Raw genomic sequence first — 23737 nt, 5'->3', positions numbered from 1 at the left:
TCAACAGAGTTGCTTTCAAAAATTGGGCAGGGAACTCCTGTTCTATGGTGGGCCTTTTGGTCACACAGCTGAGTAATCCATGCTCCTATAAGTAAACCCAATAAACTCACAAATTGGTTTGTTCACAGAATTCAAATTGAACATCTGTTCAAGTCACTTGAGGTAAAGTCATGCAACATACTGCCTCAAACACACACACACACACACACACACACACACACACACACACACACTTAAATTTAAAATAAAAGCAAAAACTGTGAGGCCAGGCTTGAAGAGTGTGCATACATGTGTGCTTCCCCCCCCCCTTAGTTATTTCATCAGTGGTGCTGAGGATTGAACCTAGAGCACCCTACCCACACTCTAGGCAAGACTTCTACCACTGACCCATACCTTCAATATAGCAACTTTTATTTTTGGACCAATTCAACAAAGTCCACCATATGTGGAATAAAGACAAGGATGATGGAAAATTTCCTAGATTGCCAGTTTGGTTTGCATTGCTGTTATCTGCTTTTATTACCCTCTGCTCTAAATATCTAAGAGCAAAACAAATACAATAGGGTTATTTTGTTTGTTTTAAAGATTGATTTATGTACATGAGTACATGGTAGCTGTCTTCAGACACACCAGAAGAGGGCATCAGATCCCATTACAGATGGTTGTGACCTACCATGTGGTTGCTGGGAATTGAAACTTAGGACCTTGGAAGAACAGTCGGTGCTCTTAACTTCTGAGCCATTTCTCCAGCCCCCTTGTTTTTGTTTTCTTGAGACAGCCTAGGCTGTCCTGGAGTTAGCTCTGCAGACCAGGCTAGCCTGGAACTCAGAGTCACCTGCCTCTGCTTCCCCAAAGGTGCCATCACCACCAGGTTAAATAAATACAATATTTTACCAGAATGGAGACAAATATAACAAAATGTTACTGTAAAAGGTAGGGGGTCAAGGAACTTTATAATGTACATGTAAATTTAAAATTTCCAAGCATTAGTATGCCACAGTTTTATAAGATCTAGTATTTCTGATTATGAAAGTTCAACACCGGGGGCTGGAGAGATGGCTCAGCGGTTAAGAGCACCCGGCTGCTCTTCCAAAGGTCATGAGTTCAATTCCCAGCAACCACATGGTGGCTCACAACCATCTGTAACGAGATCTGGTGTGTCTGAAGACAGCTACAGTGTACTTATATATAATAAATGAATAAATAAATCTTTAAAAAAAAAAAAAAAAAGAAAGTTCAACACCAACACTAGAACCCATGACTAGGCAACTGTGTTGCTCAAAGTAAAGTCTGAGGTCCAACAACACTGGGACAATTCTGACATTTGTTTGAAACGCAGAACTTTGGGCTCACCCCACCCAACAATCAGGACCTGCCACTTAACACTAAGCTTCCACTCTTCTTTCCTTCTTTATTCCAGACAGGTGTTACCTGGTAGTCAGGCCAGCCTAATTCTGCCTTGGTTTCCAGGGGACTGGAATTGTCACCGTGTAGCTCTGGAGCTCATAGAGAACCACCAGCCTCTGCCTCCTTTCCTGAGTGCTAGGATTAAAGGTGAGTGTGTCACCATGTCCTCACCAGCTATGACTATTTTTAAAGAGTTTTCCAGATCATACAACCTCCAAAGTTAGTATCACAGCAAACAAGAGAGATAATACAAATAGTTGAAGTTAGGGAACAGAGAAAAGGCCCTTTTTATGTTACAGACACCATTAGAAAAGATACTAATGGGGTTGGGGATGTAGCTCAGTGGTAGAGAGCTTGCTAGCAAGCGCAAGGCCCTGGATTCGGTACCCAGCTCCTAAAAAAAAAAAAAAAAAAAAGATACTAATTCTTTAATGGTAGCCCTGCCAGAGAATCACTACATTATCTGGACTATTTAAATAAATAACCCATAAAAAAAGGAAGGAGGAGTCCGCATAGTAGCACACACAGTAGGTGAAGAGAGAAGATCAGAACTAATGGTAAGCCTTCTTTACTGTGAGCTGAGGCTTGCCTGGGCTATATGATACCCTGTTTCTTTATAAACAAATCAAATCAACAGTCAAGGAAAAACTTTTTTCTGTAACATCTTTTTTTAGGGTTTTGTAGCACATAATTTGAACCTAGAAAAAAAAAGTCCCTACTGTAAATCTGAAAACTTAAAACATTAAAGGGGTTGGGGATTTATCTCAGTGGTAGAGTGCTTGCCTAGCAAGCACAAGGCCCTGGGTTTGGTCCCCAGCTCTGAAAAAAAGAAAAAAAAAAAAAAAGAAAAACCCATTAAATACTACATAAAAATCCTATATAAAAGTAACAGAATTATACCACGTAGAAAAAAATAACATATAAACGAACACAAATTAAAAACAATTGTGTGCCAAGGAGTTGAGCCGACAGTACTCAATGAAAAGAACACATGATTTACAGTCCATGAGCATTGGCATCTACCGAAGTCTTAAAGCAACAGCTTCTAGAGAAATATCACATAAAAGGAAAAAGCAACCTACCTGTGCTTAGAAATCTCAGTGCATCTCTTTGAGCAGCATATCCCTTCCTCTAGCTTTCTCCAGAAGTGAATCCCTCCTCTGAATCAATAGCTAGCCCAACAGTCCCTGGCTTCTTTCCTTTACTCCCTGGAGGGAATACTCTCCTAGCTGCCCTGTTCCTTTTAACAGTTCTAATCCATCTCCTCCCTTTCTTGACTCCTGCTTTCATCTTGATTGCTTAAATCTCTCTTCTCTCCCATCTTCCTTGTTTATGCCCACCACACCTTTCATTGGTGTTACTAAACCTCTTTTGTGGAATGATACTAGTAAAAAGGGGGCCTAGGACATTTATCTTCTTTCTTTCTGTAGCTGCTCCTTGTCATGGGTCTTTTCCCTACGTCTCTGAGAGCAATCTGTTTCAGAGCCTAAAGGCTACTTTCATACACACACACACACACACACACACACACACACACACACACACACCCCCCTAAAGGCTACTTTCATACATACACACACACACACACACACACACACACACACACACACACACACACACACACATTACTTTCTCAATTCAAAGGCACTGGGTAAAGAAAGAAAGGCAGACTGTTGCCTTCAACATAAGGGAAAAATTATTTGGTTAAACAGTTCTACTCTGGGGGTTGCAGTATCACTATAAAATGATAACATTGTTTCTTCGGCAATTAGGGTTTTGTTTTTCTTTTGTGGCAGTGCTTGGAATAGAATCCAGGGCCTTGTACCTATGAGAGGCTCTCTGCCGCTCTACGATTCCGTAATAATCCCTATCACAATGGTATTCTCAGACCAGATTCTTATATCTTCTATCATCATGGTGGAAAAATGAAATAAAAAGAGGGGTTACTGATATGGCTTGGCCAGTAAAGTTCTTGCCGAGGCAAACAAAACCATGGGTTTGATCCCCAGTAGCCATGAAAAGTATCATGGTATACAGCATAATCCCAGTATAATATAGCTTAAAAAAAATTAAGGTCATCCTCACATAGAAAGGTCTCAAGTTTACAGTTTCATATCATCATACCGAGCTGCATAGGACCTGTTTGAAAATAAAACAAGTTTTGAGACAGGGTTTCTCTATGTAATAGCCCTAGGTGTCCTGGAACTCTGTAGCAGAGATTTGTCTGTCTCTGCATCCAGAGCACTAGGATTAAAGACATGTGCCACCACATCCAGCTCAAACAATTTTTAAGGAAAAAAAAATTAGCAAATAAACCATCATTTCATCAACTTCTAGACAGAAGAGGAAGGAGGAACTTCATTTGGACTGAGCAAGTGAGATTTTAGACACTTGGGGGTGAAGGGTTAGAAGGAAAACTGGTTCAATTATTTTTCTGACCTTTGAGAGAGTGGATGCAAGGACATAACTCTAACAGAAGACACCTGAAATATCATGCTCTTATGTCATAACCTAACTATAGATCCCTCAGGCAGTCTACTAGATCAATCGCCTTTATCTTTCTCTTGGCAAAAAGAAAAAAAAAAAAAGAAGAAATAAAGAAATCTCTATGCTGTCCAAATATCTCATCTTCAACCTCATTTCACTGTATAGTCTTTGTCAGGTTATTTTTTATGCCTGACTCCACATCTGCTGTTTCTTTTTTTTTTTTTTTTTTTTTTGGTTCTTTTTTTTTTCGGAGCTGGGGACCGAACCCAGGGCCTTGCGCTTCCTAGGTAAGCGCTCTACCACTGAGCTAAATCCCCAACCCCACATCTGCTGTTTCTAATCCTTCTCTTCCACCTCTTAGTTCAGCAATTTGGTTTTTATTGCTTAGAATTCTACTGAATGGCTCTGAGGCAAACAATGACTGTTAATGGGTAAATCCAAAAGGGACTTTTCTGTCCTTATCTGACTTGATCTTCCTGTGGAATTTAATATTCTACCCCAGGCTTTATCCCAGACTTAAGCCAGACCATCTAATAAAAGCTGGACATACATAGGCCACATAGTCCTATCCCTCACAAAACTGCTTTCATTGAGGATTTTGGCACCATGTCCTTGGCTTATACCAAAGGAAACATGGATGAAATTTTATTTGCAATGAGTAGAATGCTTATATAGAAAAACTCCTATTCAAAAAAGCTTATTTTTTTTCTTTTGCCTTAAAGTATTTTTATTTTCTATATATGGGTATTTTGCCTGGGTGCATGTCTGTGCACCATGTGCTGACAGAAGACAGAGAGTGATCTCCTGGAACTACAATTACAACTGTGAGCCACCTTGCAAGTGCTAGAAATCAAACCCAGGTCCACTGTAAGTGCTCTTAACCAACCAGCCAAGGCAAGTACACTCTTTTTTTTAACCTCTTCTTTTATTTTATAAGCTACATAATAAACCTTGTTATGTTTTTTTTTAATACTTTTTTTTTCTTTTCTTTTTTTTCGGAGCTGGGGACCAAATAATCCAGGGCCTTGCGCTTGCTACTGAGCTAAATCCCCAACCCGTTTTGTTTTTTTTTTTTGTTTGTTTTTGTTTTTTTTTTTTAAATTGGTTACATCTTGATCAATTTGTTAATATGTGGTGTTTGAACGAAAATGGCTCCCAAAGACTCATAGGGAATGGCATTATAGGAGTAGTTGTGGCCTTGTTGGACAAAATATGTCACAGGGCTTTGAGAGTTCAGAAGTTCAAGTCAGGCCCAGTATCTTCTTTCTGCCTGCCAATCCAGATGTGTAACTCTCAGCTACTCCTCCACCACCATGTTTGCCTGCATGCTACTATGCTCCCCACCATGACAATGTACTAAACCTCTGAACCTGTCAGTCAGTCCCAATTAAATATTCTCCTAGATAATGAGTTGTATCTACTCACAGTAATAAAACCCTACTTTCTAATTTGTATTTTTTTTACTTTTAAACATATTAATACATTTGCTGTTTGTATTTTCTATATACATATCCCCAAATTCTTTATGTAACAAACTAAAATATAAATTTAAAATCGTATGTATGTATTTTTGATAAACAGATGTTAGAGAAAAGGTATGCAGAAATTTAAATCATTTACAACAAACTTATCAGGAGGAGGAGGAGGAAGAGGAGGAGACCTCAAGCTGGGTATGATGACTCTTGCCAATGTTGATTCAAGGCCAGCCCAGACAATAAGACCCTGTCTCAAGAAACAGCCAGCTGGTGGTGGTGTACACCTTTTAATCCCAGCACTCAGGAGGTAGAAGCAGGTGAGTTTGAGCTCTGCCCAGTCTGGTCCATGACATCCAGATCTATACACACATAACCCCCCCGCACGCACATACACGACATACCCTGTCCCAGGAAAAGAAAAAGAAACAAACAATAGTATGAACTAAAAAAACTGAAATACCTATTTCAAAGTCAACTCAGCACTAGGAGTTGGTGACAAATGCAGTAAAATCTCAGAAATCTTTACTTTAGCCTTAAGGCAGAATATTAGGAATCTGAGGGTGTACTTCCTGAGCTACAGAGAATTCAAGGGCACCCTGAGCTAAGTAAGAGCCAAATCTATAAGATAAAACAGTATATACTACACATACTCAAAGCACCAAATTCCAACTCTAGCATCAGAAAAGAAAAAAAAATGACACAGATGAACAGCTTTTAAATCGGAGGAGGACAAAGGCTATATAATACATACTTAGAAAACAAGGTCATGTTGGTGGTACACATCTTTAATTCCAGCACCAGGGAGGTAGGGGCAGGCAGTTTGATATGAGTTCCAGGCCAGCTTGGTCTACAAAGCCCAAGAGAGCCAAGGCTCTGTTATAGAGAAACACTAAAAAAACTAAAGGGAAATAGGGGTTCAAGGATATAGAAAATAGAGATTATCACCTTAAACAAAATAATGAAAGACTATCAGGGATATATAGCTCAGTTGGTAGAGTATAGTTGCCTAGCATGCACAAAGCCGTATGTTCAATTCTCAGCACTATATAAACTGGGAATGAAGTCAAGTACCTTCAATCCTAGCACTCCAAAGATGGAGGCAGGACAATCTGAAACACCAGGTCACCTTCATCTACACAGGGAGTTTGAAGGAAGCTTGGACTATAGATCTTGTCCAAAAAATAAAAAGTATTTGTAACACCTTTAACAATATATTAATCTTGTTAAATAAAAACAAAGGAACACTAACATTTTTATGTAAAGTAGAACTGTAACGGCCAAAAAAAAAAAAAAAAAAAAAAAGGCTGGGTAAAGAATACAAATATATTACTGGGAAAACCTCCAACAGTTTGCTCAAGTCAATACTCCTTCCAGAGGTACAGGCAAAGGACCAGGAGTTCAAAGACACCATAGGTTCTACCAGACATCCCCATCCCTGAAAAAAACCCCAACCAACCAAAACAACAACCCCCTCACCCCCAATGATTGTAAAAGCAAAGGGCATAGCTCAGTGGCAGAAGGCTTGCTTAGCATGCCTGAGGCTCTGGGTCCCATCCTGTACATGAAATCAAACAAAACCCTCAAACAAATGGGAGCTATAGAAAAAAATATTTGGAACCTTATTAATAGTGGCAGCACTGACTATAGATGTCCAACAGTTTGTCATACTGCAGTGAAACTAGTAACTGATAAAGAATAAATGAATAAAGAAAAGCATGCTCTAGTGAAATGCCACCATTAGCTGAGGGTTGTACATTTTCAAAACTGATGCAAATTGCCCAAGTATCTTTGATAAAGGTTCCATTAATAGGTGGTCATGAACTTCTGATATAGAGTAAAAGGCATGTGCTAGGGTACATGCCTTTAATCCCAGCATTTGGGAGGCAAAGGCAGGTAAATTTCTGAATTAGAGGCCAGCCTGATCTGCAGAGAGAACTCCAGGACAGCCAGGGATACACAGAGAAACACTGTCTCAAAAAACAAAAGAGCAAAGAGATCAGATTAATTAATCACTAATAGAGGACAAATATTGTGTTGTTTTTTTATTATTATTTTAATGTGTGTGAAACACACAACTCTTATAAGGACATCATTTAATTGGGGCTAGCTTATAAGTTCAAGATTCAGTCCATTATCATCAAGGCAGGGACATGACAGCATCCAGGCAGGCGTGGTGCAGGAGGAGCTGAGAATTCTACCTCTTCATCTGAAGGCTGGTAGTGGAAGACTGACTTCCAGGTAGCTAGGGTAAGGGTCTTAAACCCATGCCCACAGTGACACACCTACTTCAAGAAGGCCAGACTGTCTAATCCTGCCTGGGCTGAGAAAATACAAACCAACACAGCTAGTGAGATAGCTTTGCTCTGGCCAGCAGACATGACAACCTGAATTGAACACTAGACTCCCTAAGTAGAGATAACCAGTTCCTGCAAGTTATCTGCTAACATGTCCATGCCACTGTAAATGTGCACTCACACATACATACACAAAAAACTTTAAGCAAGGCCTAGAGTATAAGATACTATCTTCTTTGCCTCAGTTTCCATATCCTTTTTTGGATAATTTTCCAAAAAATAAATAATGGTATCTACTCCACAGATTTCTGTAAAGATTAATAAGAGAACTACTGTATGATAGCAGGTTTCTGGGACCTTAAAGGCCACCATCCAAGATGACAAAGCATTTTAGTAATTTGGTGAACATTTGGCATCCCTTTTTTGTTTGTATTGAGACAAGTTTTCTCTATATAACTCTGGCTGTCCTGAAACTTGCTTTGTAGATCCTGCCTTTGCCTCTCAAACACTAGGTTAAATATGGGTACTACCACCCTCAGCTTGTGCATGCCTTAACTGCCTAAAATTCTAATAAAAAATCTTAAAGTCCCCCATGAAAATGACTTTTTTGGATAATTTTCCAAATTTCTATAAGAGTTAGTGACTGATCAAATACTGAAATGGGGGATTAAGAGTTCTTTAAAGGAACATGACTGCTACACACATGTGGTATTCATATACACATATACTCAGGTACATACATATATCAGAAAAAAAGTTTTGTTTTTGTAAGAAATCAAACTGGGAGGTGTAGTTGGGATCCTAGTATGTTTTATGCCCTGGGCTTGGTCTCTAGTACCACAAAAACAAAATAATAAAACAGGTTTGGGAAATAGCTTAGTAAGTAAAATGTTGGTCACACAAGTGTGAGAGCACAAGTCTAATTCACAGAACCTATCTAAAAAAGCTGGGTGGAAGTGTGGACCTATTATCTCTAAGTCCAGCAGGCCGGTGAACATACTTAAACTGGTGAGCTTAAAGTTCAGTGAGATCCTGGCTCGAAAAATAAATGACAAACTGAAAAAATCATTCAACATTGACCCCTGACTTCTACAAGCACCTGCACACATAGGTTCATATATGTATAAGAATGCGACACATAAAACAATAACTTTTGTGTTTGGTTTTTCTAGCTTGTAGATTGTGTTAGAAATACACTGCATCTTCCTAAAAGGTGGCTCATGAGTCCTAAACATATTCATGATGGGTCGACACCTCTGTCTCCTGCATGGGATACGTGTTGGCCCGGAGATCCCCGTAATAGATCTCCGTAATAAACCTCGCCTTTGCTTTTACATCCCAAAAAAAAAAAAAAAAAATCATGATGAAGGAAGGAAGAGAGTTGAGCACAATCCTTAGTCTGTCAGCACCTAGAGTTTAGGAGTTTGGAGGTGGCCTGGACAACACAGGGGCTCTCATGTTTTAAAAGACAAAGCTGAGAGTATGGTGGTATCTTCAGATACTCAAGGGGCTGAGACAGGATCTTGAATTTGAAGCCAGATTGGGTTATACAGTAAGATTGTATCTATCAAATACACATGTAATAAAAAAACATTCATAATGGTTGATGCTTACTGAATCAAGTTCAGACTCTCTGGTTGAGCTCCCAGCTCTGTACAGTTTGTTCCCATCCCTGCTATTCATCTAACCTCATCTTTGAGTATTCCCTGCTAGGCATCTTTACATCAGATGCCTTGCTCTCTCCTAGCTCAAAACATCTCCTACATCCAAATCTTTTCAACCTTGTCCAGAGCAGACTAACTTTGTTTTTGCTTTAACTGTAACATGATACGCTATGTCTGCATCTCCCTTCAACAAACTAGTTTTTAAAGACAGGAATTACATTTTGCTTCTGTATTCTCTAAAGCAATGGATACAAACCAATATTAGGTAAACAGCAGATACCCACATATTAGTGTCACTGTCAAATGAAATATAAATGGCTTTTGTACAAGGGAAGATAGAACACAAAACACTGATTATATGTTAAGTGAAAACCTAACAATATGAATTTATTTTCCTCATTGTAATGTCATTTTCCTTCCTCCCTCCCATTTTTAGAGACAAAGACTCACTATCTGGCCCTTCGTCTTAGATTTCCTAAACACATCAAGCTAGCACCATCAAATCTGCAATCTCATGCCCACACATTATTTTTGTATTATATACATTTTAACTATATAAAATAATATAGTTAAGTATATTAAATTATTCCTAGAGGAAACTATCAAATAAACACTTCAAATTCATCATTGTACCACTTAGTCATTGGGAGAAAGTTTTATTTTCAACAATCTGTTACTGACAGTAAGATAAAACTGGGTTTGGCTGGATATGGTGGCATATTCCTTCAATCCCAGTGCTCCAGAGACAGGCATTGGATCAATACACATAGAGATGCTGAGAAAAAACAAAAATATGGGTTTTATGGTAGATGCCTACAGTTGTACATGAAAGGCAGAGAAAAGATTATTGCTGAAAATTTTGAGGTCATCCTGATCTACACAGTGTGTTCCAGACCAGCCAGGGATATGTAGTTATTATGTAGTGAGACCTTGACTCAAAACAGCAAATAAGGCCTGTGTGGTGTTGCAAACACTAGAGTCCTAGACTATCACAGGCTACAAAGCTGGAAACCAACCTGAACTATACGAAACTCTAGCTCAAAAGTCCTATATGTAAGCATATATTATAATATCTGCTTGATAGTTTATATAAGAAATTAATTTTCAGGGGCTGGGGATTTAGCTCAGTGGTAGAGCGCTTACCTAGGAAGCGCAAGGCCCTGGGTTCGGTCCCCAGCTCCGAAAAAAAGAACCAAAAAAAAAAAAAAAAAAAAAGAAATTAATTTTCAGTATAAATTTACACTGTGAAGACTAAAAAAAAATCCTACATGAACAAATGAATAGAACTGGGAATATAGCGTGCCCTCTGACAAAGTACCTGCGTAGCATGGACAGAATGGTTAACAAGACAATCTTCACAGCTCTAGGAAACAAGGTAGGGTACTTAGCAATTACTTGTCACCAAAACCAGGTAGACCGATAAACAAAAAGTTGTGGTTTTGTTTATAAAATTGACTCCTGTTGACTGACTTAAGCTCCTTCTGCCTTAGCCTCTCAAGTAGCTCAGATTATAAACCTACAGTAGCAAACCAGGCATACTATATATACTATGCAGAACAACAACAACAACAACAACAACAACAACAACAACAACAACAACAACAAAAGTAGCCCTGGGTTAGATGGCATACACCTTTAATTCCAGAGTTATGTGAATGAGTTTGAAGCCAGCTGGTCTATATAGCATATCCCAAGCCAACTGGAGCTGCCCAGTAAGACCCTATCTCAAAATGATGAAGGAGCCTTCAAGTAGTTCAATTAGTAGAGTACTTGGATCTGATATATATTAAACACTGGGTTTGAATCCCAGCACCACATAAATCATGCTAAGTGCCTACAACCTCAGCACTCAGAAGACAGGCACAAAGATTGGAGCTCAAGGCCAGCCTGAGGCTACAAGAGAACCTTCTTCAAAAAAAGGAAAGAAAAGGAGAGAATGGTAGCTCCATGATTTTACTGGCTTTTAAAAAAAAAAATTTAAAGCAACAATTATGAAAGTCTAACATGAAGGTCACCTGACAAAAGTCAGTATGAACCATAGATATCAACATTTAAGGCAGACTCTTTGATTGCAACTATGTAAATCAGGCTAGTCTTGAGACTTTTACAATCTTTCCTGCCTCTTGCCTCCTCACAAGCTTGTGTAACTCAGTTTAGTTTCCAGATCTTTTGTTTTGTTTTTTAAGACAATGCTTCTCTGTTTATCTTTGGCTGTCCTAAATCTCATCCTGTACATCAGGCTGGCCTCAAACTCACACAGATCCACCTGCCTCTGCCTCCTGAGTGCTGAAATTAAAAATGTGCACTACCAACTCCAGCTTCCAGGTGTTTCTCTACAAAAGACCTTAACTGTATGTGTGTATGTCTGTGCATAAATCTGTGCCAGACCAGGTTTCTCTGTGTCGTCCTGGAACTCCCATCTGTATACCAGGCTGCTCTCTGCCTCCATACCTGGCAATTTTTCTTTTCTTCCTTCCTTCCCTTCCTTTTTTAAGACATATTTTATTATGGCCAGACTGCTTGTGAATCTTCCTCAGCCTCCAAAGAGTGTTAGGATTACAAGTGGGTGCCATCACATAAGCTTATGATTCCATACATGAATATGTTTTTTAAAAAGGCTACCTGGGTCAGGATTACAAGCGTGTGATATCAGGCCAGACAGACAAACATATGTTAAAGAAAAAAGAAAAGGGGAAAAAAAAAAAAAAAGAAGACTAGCCAGGTGTCACAAGCCTTTAATCCCAGGAGGCAGGGGAATGTAAAGTTTGAGTTCAAGAATTACAAATTCTGGCTTTGGAGGGAGCCAATCTGGTCACACAGTGATTTTGATGTCAGCCTAGACTATGTGAGACTCTGTCTAAAGAAACTGCAAGAGGTGTTATGAGAGATAGTTCAATGGTTAAGAGCATATACTGCTTTTTCAGAGGACCCAAGTTTAGTTCTTAGCACTCAAAGCAGTATGTACAACCGCCTGAAACTCTAGCTCCAGGTCCAATAGTTCTGACCTCCGAATGTATTTACACTCATAAGCACATCCACACACCCCACACACTCACACATCCACCCCACCCCAACACCTTTTAATCAAAAAGATACCAGATGCTTAAAAAAAAAAAGATTAGTAGCTCCTTAGCAAGTTGAAAGAAGTGGACAAAGGTTCCAAGTGAAACAGAGAGAGCACAAGCAGTAGTGGCATCATCCAACTGGTAACACTGTTCATACAAGCTTTCTACATAGGACTTAGTTCTTAGTCTCCTCACCTGACAGCAAGACAGGCAAAGAAAAAAAAAAGCAGCTAAATAATAGGATGAGTGCTGTGAAGAGAGGTAACGTGGCTGGAGAGATGGCTCAGCAATCATTAAAGGTTAAGCTCACAACCAAAAACATAAGATGGGTTAAGGTACTTCCTACCACTTTGGCAGAGAAGGCAACTTGTGTGGACAAAAAAAGAATTTCAAGAGCCAAGCATAGTGGCCCATGCCTCCCAGCACTTGGAGGCAGAAGTAATAGATCTCTGTGAGTCTAATCTACAGTAAGTTACAGGACAGCCAGGGCGACATGGTGTGACCTGGTCTCAAAAACAAAACCAAAAAAAAAAAAAAAGAACTTCAATAAGAGAATGACTAAAGCTATATAATGTCTTTCACACAAGACTTATCTGGTATGTATGAACATTTTGCCTGCACATATGTATGTGCACCTCGTGTGCCTAGAGGCCAGGGAGGCCAGAAGAAGGCATCAGATCTCTTAGAACTGCATTTACCTGCATTTGTAAGCTGCTCTGTGAATACTGGAAACAGAAATCCCATTTTCCACAAGAGCTTTCAACTGCTGAGCCTTCTCTTCAGCCCCATAATGTTCTACCCTCAACCTCATATTGGTAGTGGTTCTGGAGACTGAATCAAGTGCTTAACAGACACCTAGACTGTAAATAAAGCATGTGCTAGTCCCCTGGTTCATTCCCCAGTACCACAAAACCCAAAAGCCTCAAATGTACAATTGTGATCTGGTTTTAGAGCTCATTAGTATTAATGGAAGGCTGGGTCCCAAGCAACTTCTCTACAACTCTAGGGTAAAGCAACCTGATACCTCCCCTTCCCTGATTTTCCCAAGAGTGACCAGAGCCTCCTTTATCCCTAAGCAGCAGTTCAGACGCATTATCTCTGAACAGTCCTTCTGTCAGTTAGAACACTAAAAAAAGCTGAAATTGTGGTAAGCTTATCACTAATAATTACAAAAAAAGGAACGAAACACACACACGCACACACACACACACACACACACACACACACACACACACAATCTAGGGTTTATACAGAGCTAACAGATAACCTATTTTGGGGGGAGAGGGGTGCAGCCAGGAGCAGTGGTTCTTAAAGCTTTTTTAAAAAAATATCAGGGGTTGGGGATTTAGCTCAGTGGTAGAGTGCTTGCCTAGCAAGCACAAGGCCCTGGGTTCGATCCCCAGCTCCGAAAAAAAGAAAAAAAAAAATCAGAATCACCTGATGAACTTAAAAAATACATAGATCTCAGAGATTCTGATTCAGAAGACAGAGGATAGATAAAACCTTATTTCATAAGGTTCCCTGGTCACCAGGTATGACAACAGATCCTGTTTATAATTTAAGCACTTGGGGAGAAGACAAGTGATTTCAGACTATAATCATATCTCATATAGAATTTATGTTCCACAGTTTCAAAGTTACTGGCCTAAAATATAATACTTTAAATATAGGTTTCTATTTTTCTTTTTTCTTTTTTTTCTTTTTTTCTTTTTTTTTTCGGAGCTGGGGACTGAACCCAGGGCCTTGCGCTCTAGCAAGCGCTATACCACTGAGCTAAATCCCCAACCCCGGTTTCTATTTTTCTAATATGATGTTCCCCCCACTTTTTTTTTTCTTTTTTTTTCGGAGCTGGGGACCGAACCCAGGGCCTTGCGCATGCTAGGCAAGTGCTCTACCACTGAGCTAAATCCCCAACCCCATGTCCCCCCCACTTTTCAGACAAGACTTAACACTGGCCTCAAACTCACTGATGGAGTCCTCCATCTCTGGAGTACTAGGAATGCAAGTATGAGCTATAATATCTGGCTTGTATATTTTTAGATAAAAATCTGCAAAGCTGCTAGGTGTGGTGGTGCATGACTTTAATTCTAGCATAAGGAGGCAGAGGCAGGAGGATCTCAGAGTTCAAGGATTACACAGAGAGACCCTGTCTCAAAAAGACAAAAAACCTACAAAGTCATCTCGAATTAGTTATATCTCACAGAAGAAGGCTTCAAGTTTCACCTCTACCCTCGGGCACCAGCGACATACTGAAAGATAACTTTCTTAGGAGGGAAAAACAAGCTTCAGGGTTGTGATGCATCTCAGTATGTCACTAACCTGTACTACCACACAAACATTACTTGATAGAACCACCACCATTTCTATTTAGCTGGAGGTGGGGGGTGGGGAGAGGTCCTATAAGGTTAACTTTAAGTCAGAAATCTCACACCTTATATTCAACAACAAATGTCTATACCACATAGCACAATGGTAAGAATAAATAGCAACGGGGTTGGGGATTTAGCTCAGTGGTAGAGCACTTGCCTAGCAAGCGCAAGGCCCTAGGTTCAGTCCTCAGCTCCGAAAAAAAGAAAAAAAGAAAAAAAAAAAAAAAAAGAATAAATAGCAACATAATGCTCTTAACACAGATTAAGACTAGTTGGGAACAACTCCCAACATTCTCAGTGAATATAATAGTATCATAGAATACAACATGGATAATAAAAGAAATATTTAACAGAAAAAAATCTGAAAAGCAAAATTACATATATATCACATACTAATTGAAATTTAAATAACAAAGAAATATTAGGTTTCTAAAACAACTTGTCAAACAGGACACTTCTTAGAAATACAGTGTTCTGTTTAGGAGCACCAGAGGGAAGTTTCTTTGTACTGTACAGAGACTAACAATGGACACCCAATTAGTGAACCTTGACCCTAAAAGTAGCAGTCAATGGTATATATTTATGGAGAATATAACACATAAAAATGAAAATCCTACCTAGGAAGCGCAAGGCCCTGGGTTCGGTCCCCAGCTCCGAAAAAAAGAACCAAAAAAAAAAAAAAAAAAAAAAAAGAAAACCCAAGGATCTAGCCAGCTAAACCAAAGAATGTGTATACAAAAATGATGTTAGAATTGGAGTTATAGCTGAGTGCGAGGAATCTAATCCTGGTTCTCTGCCAAGAGCAGCAAGCACTAAGACATCTATCTCTCCAGCTCCATGACACTTCCCCCCAGCACTGGTAACTGAACCTGCTTCACAGTAACAGGAAAGGCTTCTAACACTATGCTGTATCCTCGACCCTCAAAATTCAGTATAAACTGTTAATTAAAGGAGTATGCTGGGCCTGATAGGATGGCTCAGGGGTAAAGGCACTCGCAACCAAATCTGATGGTCTGCATTTGGTCCCTAGAATTTACCTGGTGGAGAGAACTGACTCCTCCAAGTTGTCCTCTGACCTCCAATAAGCAAAAGAACACAACAAACATAACAAACATGTATGTGTACACACACACACACACACACACACACACACACACACACACACACACACACGATTGAGACAGCTAGGCCTGGTGGTATATGCCTGGAATTGTAGCACATGGGAGGCTGGAACAGAATTATCACTCATTTCGGCCTCAAAGTCTAGGCTATCTGACAGTCAGAGCTGTCACAACAAGCCAGTCAGCAAGCATTAGCAACAAAAACATCACTTCTCTGAAATGTCTCCACTATGATGCCCATAAATAACACTTTCCATTCTAGGCATTCAGACATCATTTTGTTGAAGAAAGACCTTACTTTTCAAGACAATATTGCACTCTGCTTCAAATATGGTGATTTATTTAAATATATTTTTTTTGTTTTGTTTTTGACCAAGGTCTCACTAAGCAGCCTTGGCTGGCCTAAAACTCAGAGATCTGCCTCCCTCTGTCTTCCCAGCTCTAGGATTAAAGGTATGTATGCACCACTACACCTAGCAAATGTAACAATTTTTAAAAGTTACTTCTAGCTAAATCATTTAAGTCACTACACCCTAAATAAGGAAAATGGTCAATTTTATGCTTGGCTTCAAGTGCTGAAAAATTGTATCACCTCGTACCCTGAAGGCATTCATATCCAAATTTGAAAAATAGGGACCAAATACAAGTAGGTCAACTAATAACACTTAAAAATGAGCAGCACGGGGGTTGGGGATTTAGCTAAGTGGTAGAGCACTTGCCTAGCAAGCGCAAGGCCCTGAGTTCGGTTCCCAGCTCCGAAAAAAAAAAAAAAAAAAAAAGAAAAAGAAAAACGAAAAAAAATAATAATAAAATAAAAAATGAGCAGCACGTTCCTATTCCACTCTCCAAATTAGTAAAGTTCACGATTTCTCAGCAGTTCTCAAGTCACTGTTGTTCCCTTCAGTAGCTTGTGAGCAAGGGATCAGTACCAGCACTCCTATAAAAACCCACAGGGTATAATTTATGAAGAACACTGCTATACAAACCTTGCTCTTCTTATGTGTAAAACAGGCTTGCAGGACAGAGCTTTCATTCCTAGTCCCTTCTCTCTGTTCTAGTTTATAAGAAAAACTCTAGCCATGTGGCAGCGGCACATGCCTTTAATCCCAGCAACCAGTAGGCGGAAGCAGGCGGATCTCTGAGTTTGAAGCCAGGAAGCCAGACTGGGCTACAAAGTGAGTTCCAGGACAGCAAGTGTTAAACACCAAGAAACTCTGTCTTAAACTTGAAAAACCAAAAAGCAAAACGACAAAAGGGAAAAAAAAGTTCTAGTAACCACTTAAATAGACTTGTGACATACATATTAGCATTTGAAGTTTCCATCTCTACTGTGGGTGAGATGGCACAGTGGGTAAAGGCACTTTGCCACCAAGCTTGATGACCTGAACTCAATCCCTGAAAAACATATAGTGAGAGAGAATGATTCCCAAACTTGTTCTCTATGCTCCACACATGCAGCATGCCCCCAACTGATACACAACAAACAAATGTGTTTTTTTAAATGAACTTCAAAGTCTAAATTCCTTTTTCTTTTACAGAAATATAATTATTTGTGTAATCCCAAGGGTAAAAAAAGACGTGCTTTTGTTAGCATGAAAAGAGGTAATCTTATATCAGATCCTACTTAGTTAGTTAGTTAAATCTCAAAACAGAACAGATCCTCAATGGAGAAGATCCTTGAGATATGGTATGGTATGATATGATATGATATGATACATTATCTAACAGCAAAGAGTACAGGTTGGCAATCATTGATGACTATCATAATATAACATAAAGGAAACATGGGCTAGTTAGACTAACTTCGATTAAGAAAAATTTTTATCCCAGATACTAGATATTCCAAGAAAAAAAAGTCGTATTATAAAATTATAAAACTATAAACTGTCATTCACCATTTCACATTGTCCAACCCCCCAAAGGTCAAAACATAGAACCCAAAAGGTTTCTACAGAAAGACATCATATCTGCTTTGTCAACCAACTAGTATATGTACTAACAGTTTCATACCCACAATCTCATAATATAGAAACTGTTCTTGTATACTCTGAATTATCCAATGTGCTGCATCTCCTATGCTCGAAACTATCCAGAAAATTCTCTACACCAAACGAGGTGACATTACATCATACTCTTCCCCTCCCCTCCCCACTCCACCAAGAGTCCTGGAGAGTAAACTTAGGTTCCTGAGTGCTGGCAGGGATTAGAGACATAGGCCACCATGCCTATTTTCTAACTGTATTTTTCCAAGGGTGGCTTCAACTTCTGATTCTCCCATATAAGGAACCATAGGCCTGTGCCACTGGGCCCAGCTAGTCTCTTTTTAAAGAGCAAACAATGGAATAGGCATTTACCTCTCCGTGGCTGCAAAATCAGTTTGAGGAAGGACAACAGAACCCAGATCTCCGGTCCCTAGCTTCAAGTCTGCCTGCTAGTGCATCATGTTCTTTGGTTCTAGATTTGTGGTCATTCTAAAAGAAAAACAGAAAATCATTTAATGAAAACAGCAAATTCACATAAATACACCATACAACATAAAAAAAGAGCAAACTGTAAGATTATTATGAGTGGGAGGAAAAAAAACAATAGACTAGCTAGTTGTGGTAATGAAGGCCTACAATGTCAGCACCTGGGAAGCAAAGCAGGAGAACTGCCAACAATCCAAAGCCAACCTGGGCTACAAACCAAGATCCTTTCTCTCTCTTTTTTTTTTTTTTGGTTCTTTTTTTCAGAGCTGGGGACCGAACCCAGGGCCTTGCGCTTCCTAGGTAAGCGCTCTACCACTGAGCTAAATCCCCAGCCCCAAGATCCTTTCTCAAAAATGACAAAAGTGGGGCTGGGGATTTAGCTCAGTGGTAGAGCGCTTGCCTAGGAAGCGTAAGGCCCTGGGTTCGGTCCCCAGCTCCGAAAAAAAGACCAAAAAAAAAAAAAAAAAAAAAAAATGACAAAAGCCCACCATCAAACAATAAACTGCTACTATACTGACTAACTCTTCTATGAATGTCTGTCATGCCAACAATATAACACTGATGTACTTTTCAGCCATTCACCGAATATCTAGATTTAAAGGATTTGTGATTGTTAAAACAGTACTCTTATAATCATGGCATATATACTCAAAACTACCAAAAATTCCTATAGTTGAAATAACAATCTTTTAGCAGTTTGTTTCCTTATCTTCAATAAATAGTGAGTAGTGTTACTGATGAAGTTAGTTTGCACCACAAACTAGTAAGTTTATTAACAAAGGAAGCTCTCGCTGAACTTTGAAAAATCCTTGATACACAATAATCAGATACTTGTTTCTTTTTTTTTTTTTTTTTTTTTGTTCTTTTTTTTTTTCGGAGCTGGGGACCGAACCCAGGGCCTTGCGCTTCCTAGGCAAGCGCTCTACCACTGAGCTAAATCCCCAACCCCCAGATACTTGTTTCAGTGAAATAATGAATGCATTATTTTTCCTCCCTAAATTACCAATAAGTTGCCATGTTTCAAGTAATGGTGGAATGAAATCTATCTCTACTTAAAAAGAGAGAGAGAGGGAGAGAGCCAGGTCTAATGACCCAATACCTTTTAATCCCAGTTCTCCAGACCCCAGAGTCAAAGGCAGAAAGATCACTCCAAATTTGAGGCCAGCCTCATCTACACAACAAATTCCACGACTGTATGGCTTCTTAAGAAAGACCATGCCCGGGGGAGTGGGGGGGGTGGGAAGGGGCAGGCAGACAGAGACAGACAGAGAGACAGAGAGAATCCCCCAAGTGAAATACTCTTTAAGAGTATTTGTTCAAAGGGGCTGGGGATTTAGCTCAGTGGTAGAGCGCTTACCTAGGAAGCGCAAGGCCCTGGGTTCGGTCCCCAGCTCCGGAAAAAAAAAAAAAAAGAGTATTTGTTCAAAGATGGTGGTATATACTCACAGTCTCAGCACTTGCAAGACAGAAGTGGAATTATGAGTTTGGAGACTATCTTTAAAAACAACAAAAAGGGAAAAGGGCTGGAGGAATGGCTCAGCAGTAAAGAGCACTCGCTGCTCTTGCAGAGGACCCAGGTTCAGGTCCCAATACCCACATGGTGGCTTATAATTACAATTGTCTGTAAATCCAGTTCCAGGGACTCTGATCCCCTCTGTCCTTCATCGGTACCAAGTATGCATGTGGAATATATAAATACATCAGGCAAAAATTTTCATACCCAAAAAGTTTAAAAAATTCTTTTAACAAAGAATTTTTAAAAATGATATATAAGGTACAACAACAACAACAACAAAACCCATCTCATAATTTAACTAGCTCAATAAAACTGACGTAATACCTTTAAAACTCAAGATAATGGACTGAGGAGATAGCTTTGCAGTTAAGAACACTGGCTGCTCTTCCAGAGGACCTGGGTTTAATTCCCAGCACCCACATGTCAGCTCAAAAATGTAACTCCAGTTCTAATGGATATGATACCCTCACACAGACATACATGCAGTCAAAACACCACTGTACATAAAATAAAAATAAATTTAAAAAAACAACCAAACAAAACCCCTTCAAGATAAAAAGATGGCATGGCTCTTTTGTTGGACGATAGTTTAACATAAACTTATTCTTGTCTTAAAAAATAATTTCATATTGAAGTCCATATCACCAAGGGGAACAGTATTTACATCCCTGGGGGAAAAAAAACCTTATTATTCCAGAATAAAGATCAAGTATATGAAAAATACCACTCCTGGGTTGGGGATTTAGCTCAGTGGTAGAGAGCTTGCCTAGCAAGCGCAAGGCCCTGGGTTCGGTCCCAAGCTCCGAAAAAAAAGAAAAAAAAAAAAAAAAAGAAAAAAAAAAAACCACTCCTGAGGTATATGCTAATAATCTATGTAATGCTCCAAACTTTACATTCAAATACTAAACCACTGAAAAAACACACAAAAATATTGGCCAGAAGGATCAGATGATAGTGACTAGAAAGTCTGTATGGTATTTCCCCCCTAAACCTGTAGGGTAATATAAGTTTTTAATTTCAATACTTGAGAGACAAAGGTAGGACCAAGGCTTTGGATTTCTAGGCCAACCAGGACATTTCACAACCTGTCTCATAACTAGCTTTTCTTAAAAGGATTAAAAAATAAAAATAAGCGATGTTTTTATTTTATGCATGAGTGTTTTGCCTACATGTACATAAGTACACGGAGGCCAGAAGTCAGGAGAGTTAATATCCCCCAAACAGGCATTAAGAGATAGTTGTGAGCCACCCACCATGTAGATGGAACAGAAACTGGATCCCTGCTTCTGTTAGAAAGTGTTCTTAACTACTGACCATTTCTCCAATCTCAGAAGGGTTCTTTTTGTTGTTTTGTTTTAGTATTTAAGACAGGAATCATTACATAGGCTAGGATGGTCTCAAACTCATGATCCTCCTGCCTCAGCCTCCTGAGTACTGAAATTACAGGCTTGTACCACCATGCTTGGCTTTAAGTGTTTTTGAAAATAAATGGGATATGACAAACCTACATATTTGAGAGCAGCTCCCTGCAACATTATACCTATTGTTCTTCCTAAACCTGGAAACTCTGAAGTTATTTAAAGGATCTATTTTTACCAATAGTTTGAAGCCATCTAGAGCCAAGACATATAAATAGGATATAAAGATGACCAAGTCAGAGTTCCTACATTTGGCGGGGAGGGAAGAGTGGGGATGCCTGTGCAGATGATGATGTGGGATGGTTGTAACACTAGCAGCATCCCTAAGAGAAAAAAAAGGCTCAAATGAAACTTTCTGCCAGTTAAGTACAACTGTTCAAGATTCTGTCACAAGACTCCTCCCTACAGCATTAGTCAGCCACATGTAGACTCTGCCAAGGAACTCCCAAGCCACTTATTAGTCCCAGTTGGGTTCCTTTAGTTCTGAATATCCTCTTTAAAAATCCTAAAACTCTCTAGAACACATCTTTTTTTTTTTTTGTTTGTTTGTTTTTTTTGAGCTGGGGACCGAACCCAGGGCTTTGCGCTTCCTAGGTAAGCGCTCTACCACTGAGCTAAATCCCCAGCCCCTCTAGAACACATCTTAAAGTTAACTTTTGTATCTCTTAAATTTTCTTAGAAGGTTGGAGAAACTTCTAAGAATTTTTCAACTACTCTTAAATAATCAGGATTTTCTTATGTGCGCAGACATTCATGTAACTGTGTCACATTATTGATTTAAGTAAGTTAAATCCTTGGGCTGGGCAAAATGACTCTGTCAGTAGAATCTATTTCCAGGAAAGCCTAATGACCTGAATTCAGAATCCAAGTAAAACCCCAGGGTTTTAATCCCAACACTCAAGAGGCAGAAGTAGACAGATCAAGTGGTGTGAGGCCAGCCTGGTCTATATAGTTCCAGGACAAACAGGGCTATGGAGGGGTTTTTTTGTTTTTTGGGTTTTTTTGTTTGTTTGTTTTTTAAAAAAGGAAAGAAAAGTGTGTGGGGTTAGGGTCTCCAAGAAGTCAGGTGTGATAATGGCCCAAGACTTCAATCTTAGCCCATGGAAGGCAAGGGCAGGCAGATCTGTTCAGCAACAACTTAGTCCGAATAATATGTTCTAGACCAACCAGGGCTCCAAAAAGGAGAAAATGGACTTCACAGTGCTGTCCCACTTACACACACACACACACACACACACACACACACACACACACACACCCCTGCCTGCACTCACACACACAAAGGCCACTGGACAGAGTGGCTCATGTCTTTTATCATGATCAGAAGCAGGTGGATCTGAGTAGGGAATCTAGCCTGTTCTACACAGTCAGTTCCTGGCTAGCCAGAGTTATACAGTGAGACACTATCTCAAAATAAAAACAACAACAAAAACTTAAAAACATTTTTTATTTTTTTGGTTTCGAGACAGGATCTAAGTAGTGCAGATTGATCTTAAACTCAGCCTGCCTCTGACTTTCAAGAGCTGGGATTAAAGATACATGACACTATATCAACCAATTCACCCCAATTTATTTTTCTTATATATTTAGTTGTTTCCTTCCCACTTAAAAAATCATAACAAAATAATAGATTTCATGACACTTCCAAAGGAATCATTGTACTTTGCTAATATTTGCTATTTGTTCCAGTAATATTGGAGACTAAATTTAGCCACTCACTCCTGACCAGTCCTAACTTTAAATGTGTTTGGATTAAACTTGTAATCCCAGGTATTTGGGAATTAGGATTGAAAATGGGAGGCTAGGGGTTGGGGATTTAGCTCAGTGGTAGAGCGCTTGCCTAGGAAACACAAGGCCCTGGGTTCGGTCCCCAGCTCCGAAAAAAAGAACCAAAAAAAAAAAAAAAGAAAGAAAAAAAAGAAAATGGGAGGTTACATAGTAACTTCAAGGCCAACCTAGACAACTTAATGAGACTTTACCTCAAAACTAGAAAGGGGCTAAGGAAATAGCTCAGAGGTAGACAGCACTTGCCTAGCTTACCCAGGGCCCTGAGTTCAAACCCAATACTACAAAAACAAATCCCAACCACACTTAACTCCCATATTCCTGCTTCTACTTCTGAAGTACGGTATTCGCTACCACTGGGAACTTGTGCAGCTTCTTTTAATAAACAAAATATGGCACTTCTGAAACACAAACTTGACATTAAAACTCTAAAGAATGTAATAAATGTCATAGTTTAGCCTAATATATTTAAAAAAAATAGTTCTATTAAGGCTGGCACTCTAACTAGATTACTACATTTAGCACAATTTTATTGTGAGGGAGGGTGAGGAAGAACATTCTGGAGAATTAAAAAAGGACTGAGGTGCTGCTGAATGACTAGGAATATAGCTCAAAGGCAGCACACTTGCATAGACTGCACAATCATCACAAAAACAAAGTTTCATAGG

General features: G+C 39.3%; 1 protein-coding gene across 5 annotated transcripts in view; it reads right to left on the bottom strand.

Annotated features, from left to right (window-relative positions):
• The window catches only part of Ctcf (CCCTC-binding factor), a 49536-nt gene that overhangs the window by 23446 nt on the left and 2353 nt on the right, over window positions 1-23737 (bottom strand). For all 5 annotated transcript variants that reach the window (XM_006255536.4, XM_039098033.2, XM_039098034.2 and 2 more), the window contains 1 exon segment: window positions 18237-18353. The gene's annotated coding sequence lies outside the window, so the exon portion shown is untranslated.

This window comes from Rattus norvegicus, chromosome 19, assembly GCF_036323735.1.
Source record: "Rattus norvegicus strain BN/NHsdMcwi chromosome 19, GRCr8, whole genome shotgun sequence".
NCBI lineage: Eukaryota > Metazoa > Chordata > Mammalia > Rodentia > Muridae > Rattus > Rattus norvegicus.
This window is presented reverse-complemented; position numbering and strand designations above follow the sequence as displayed.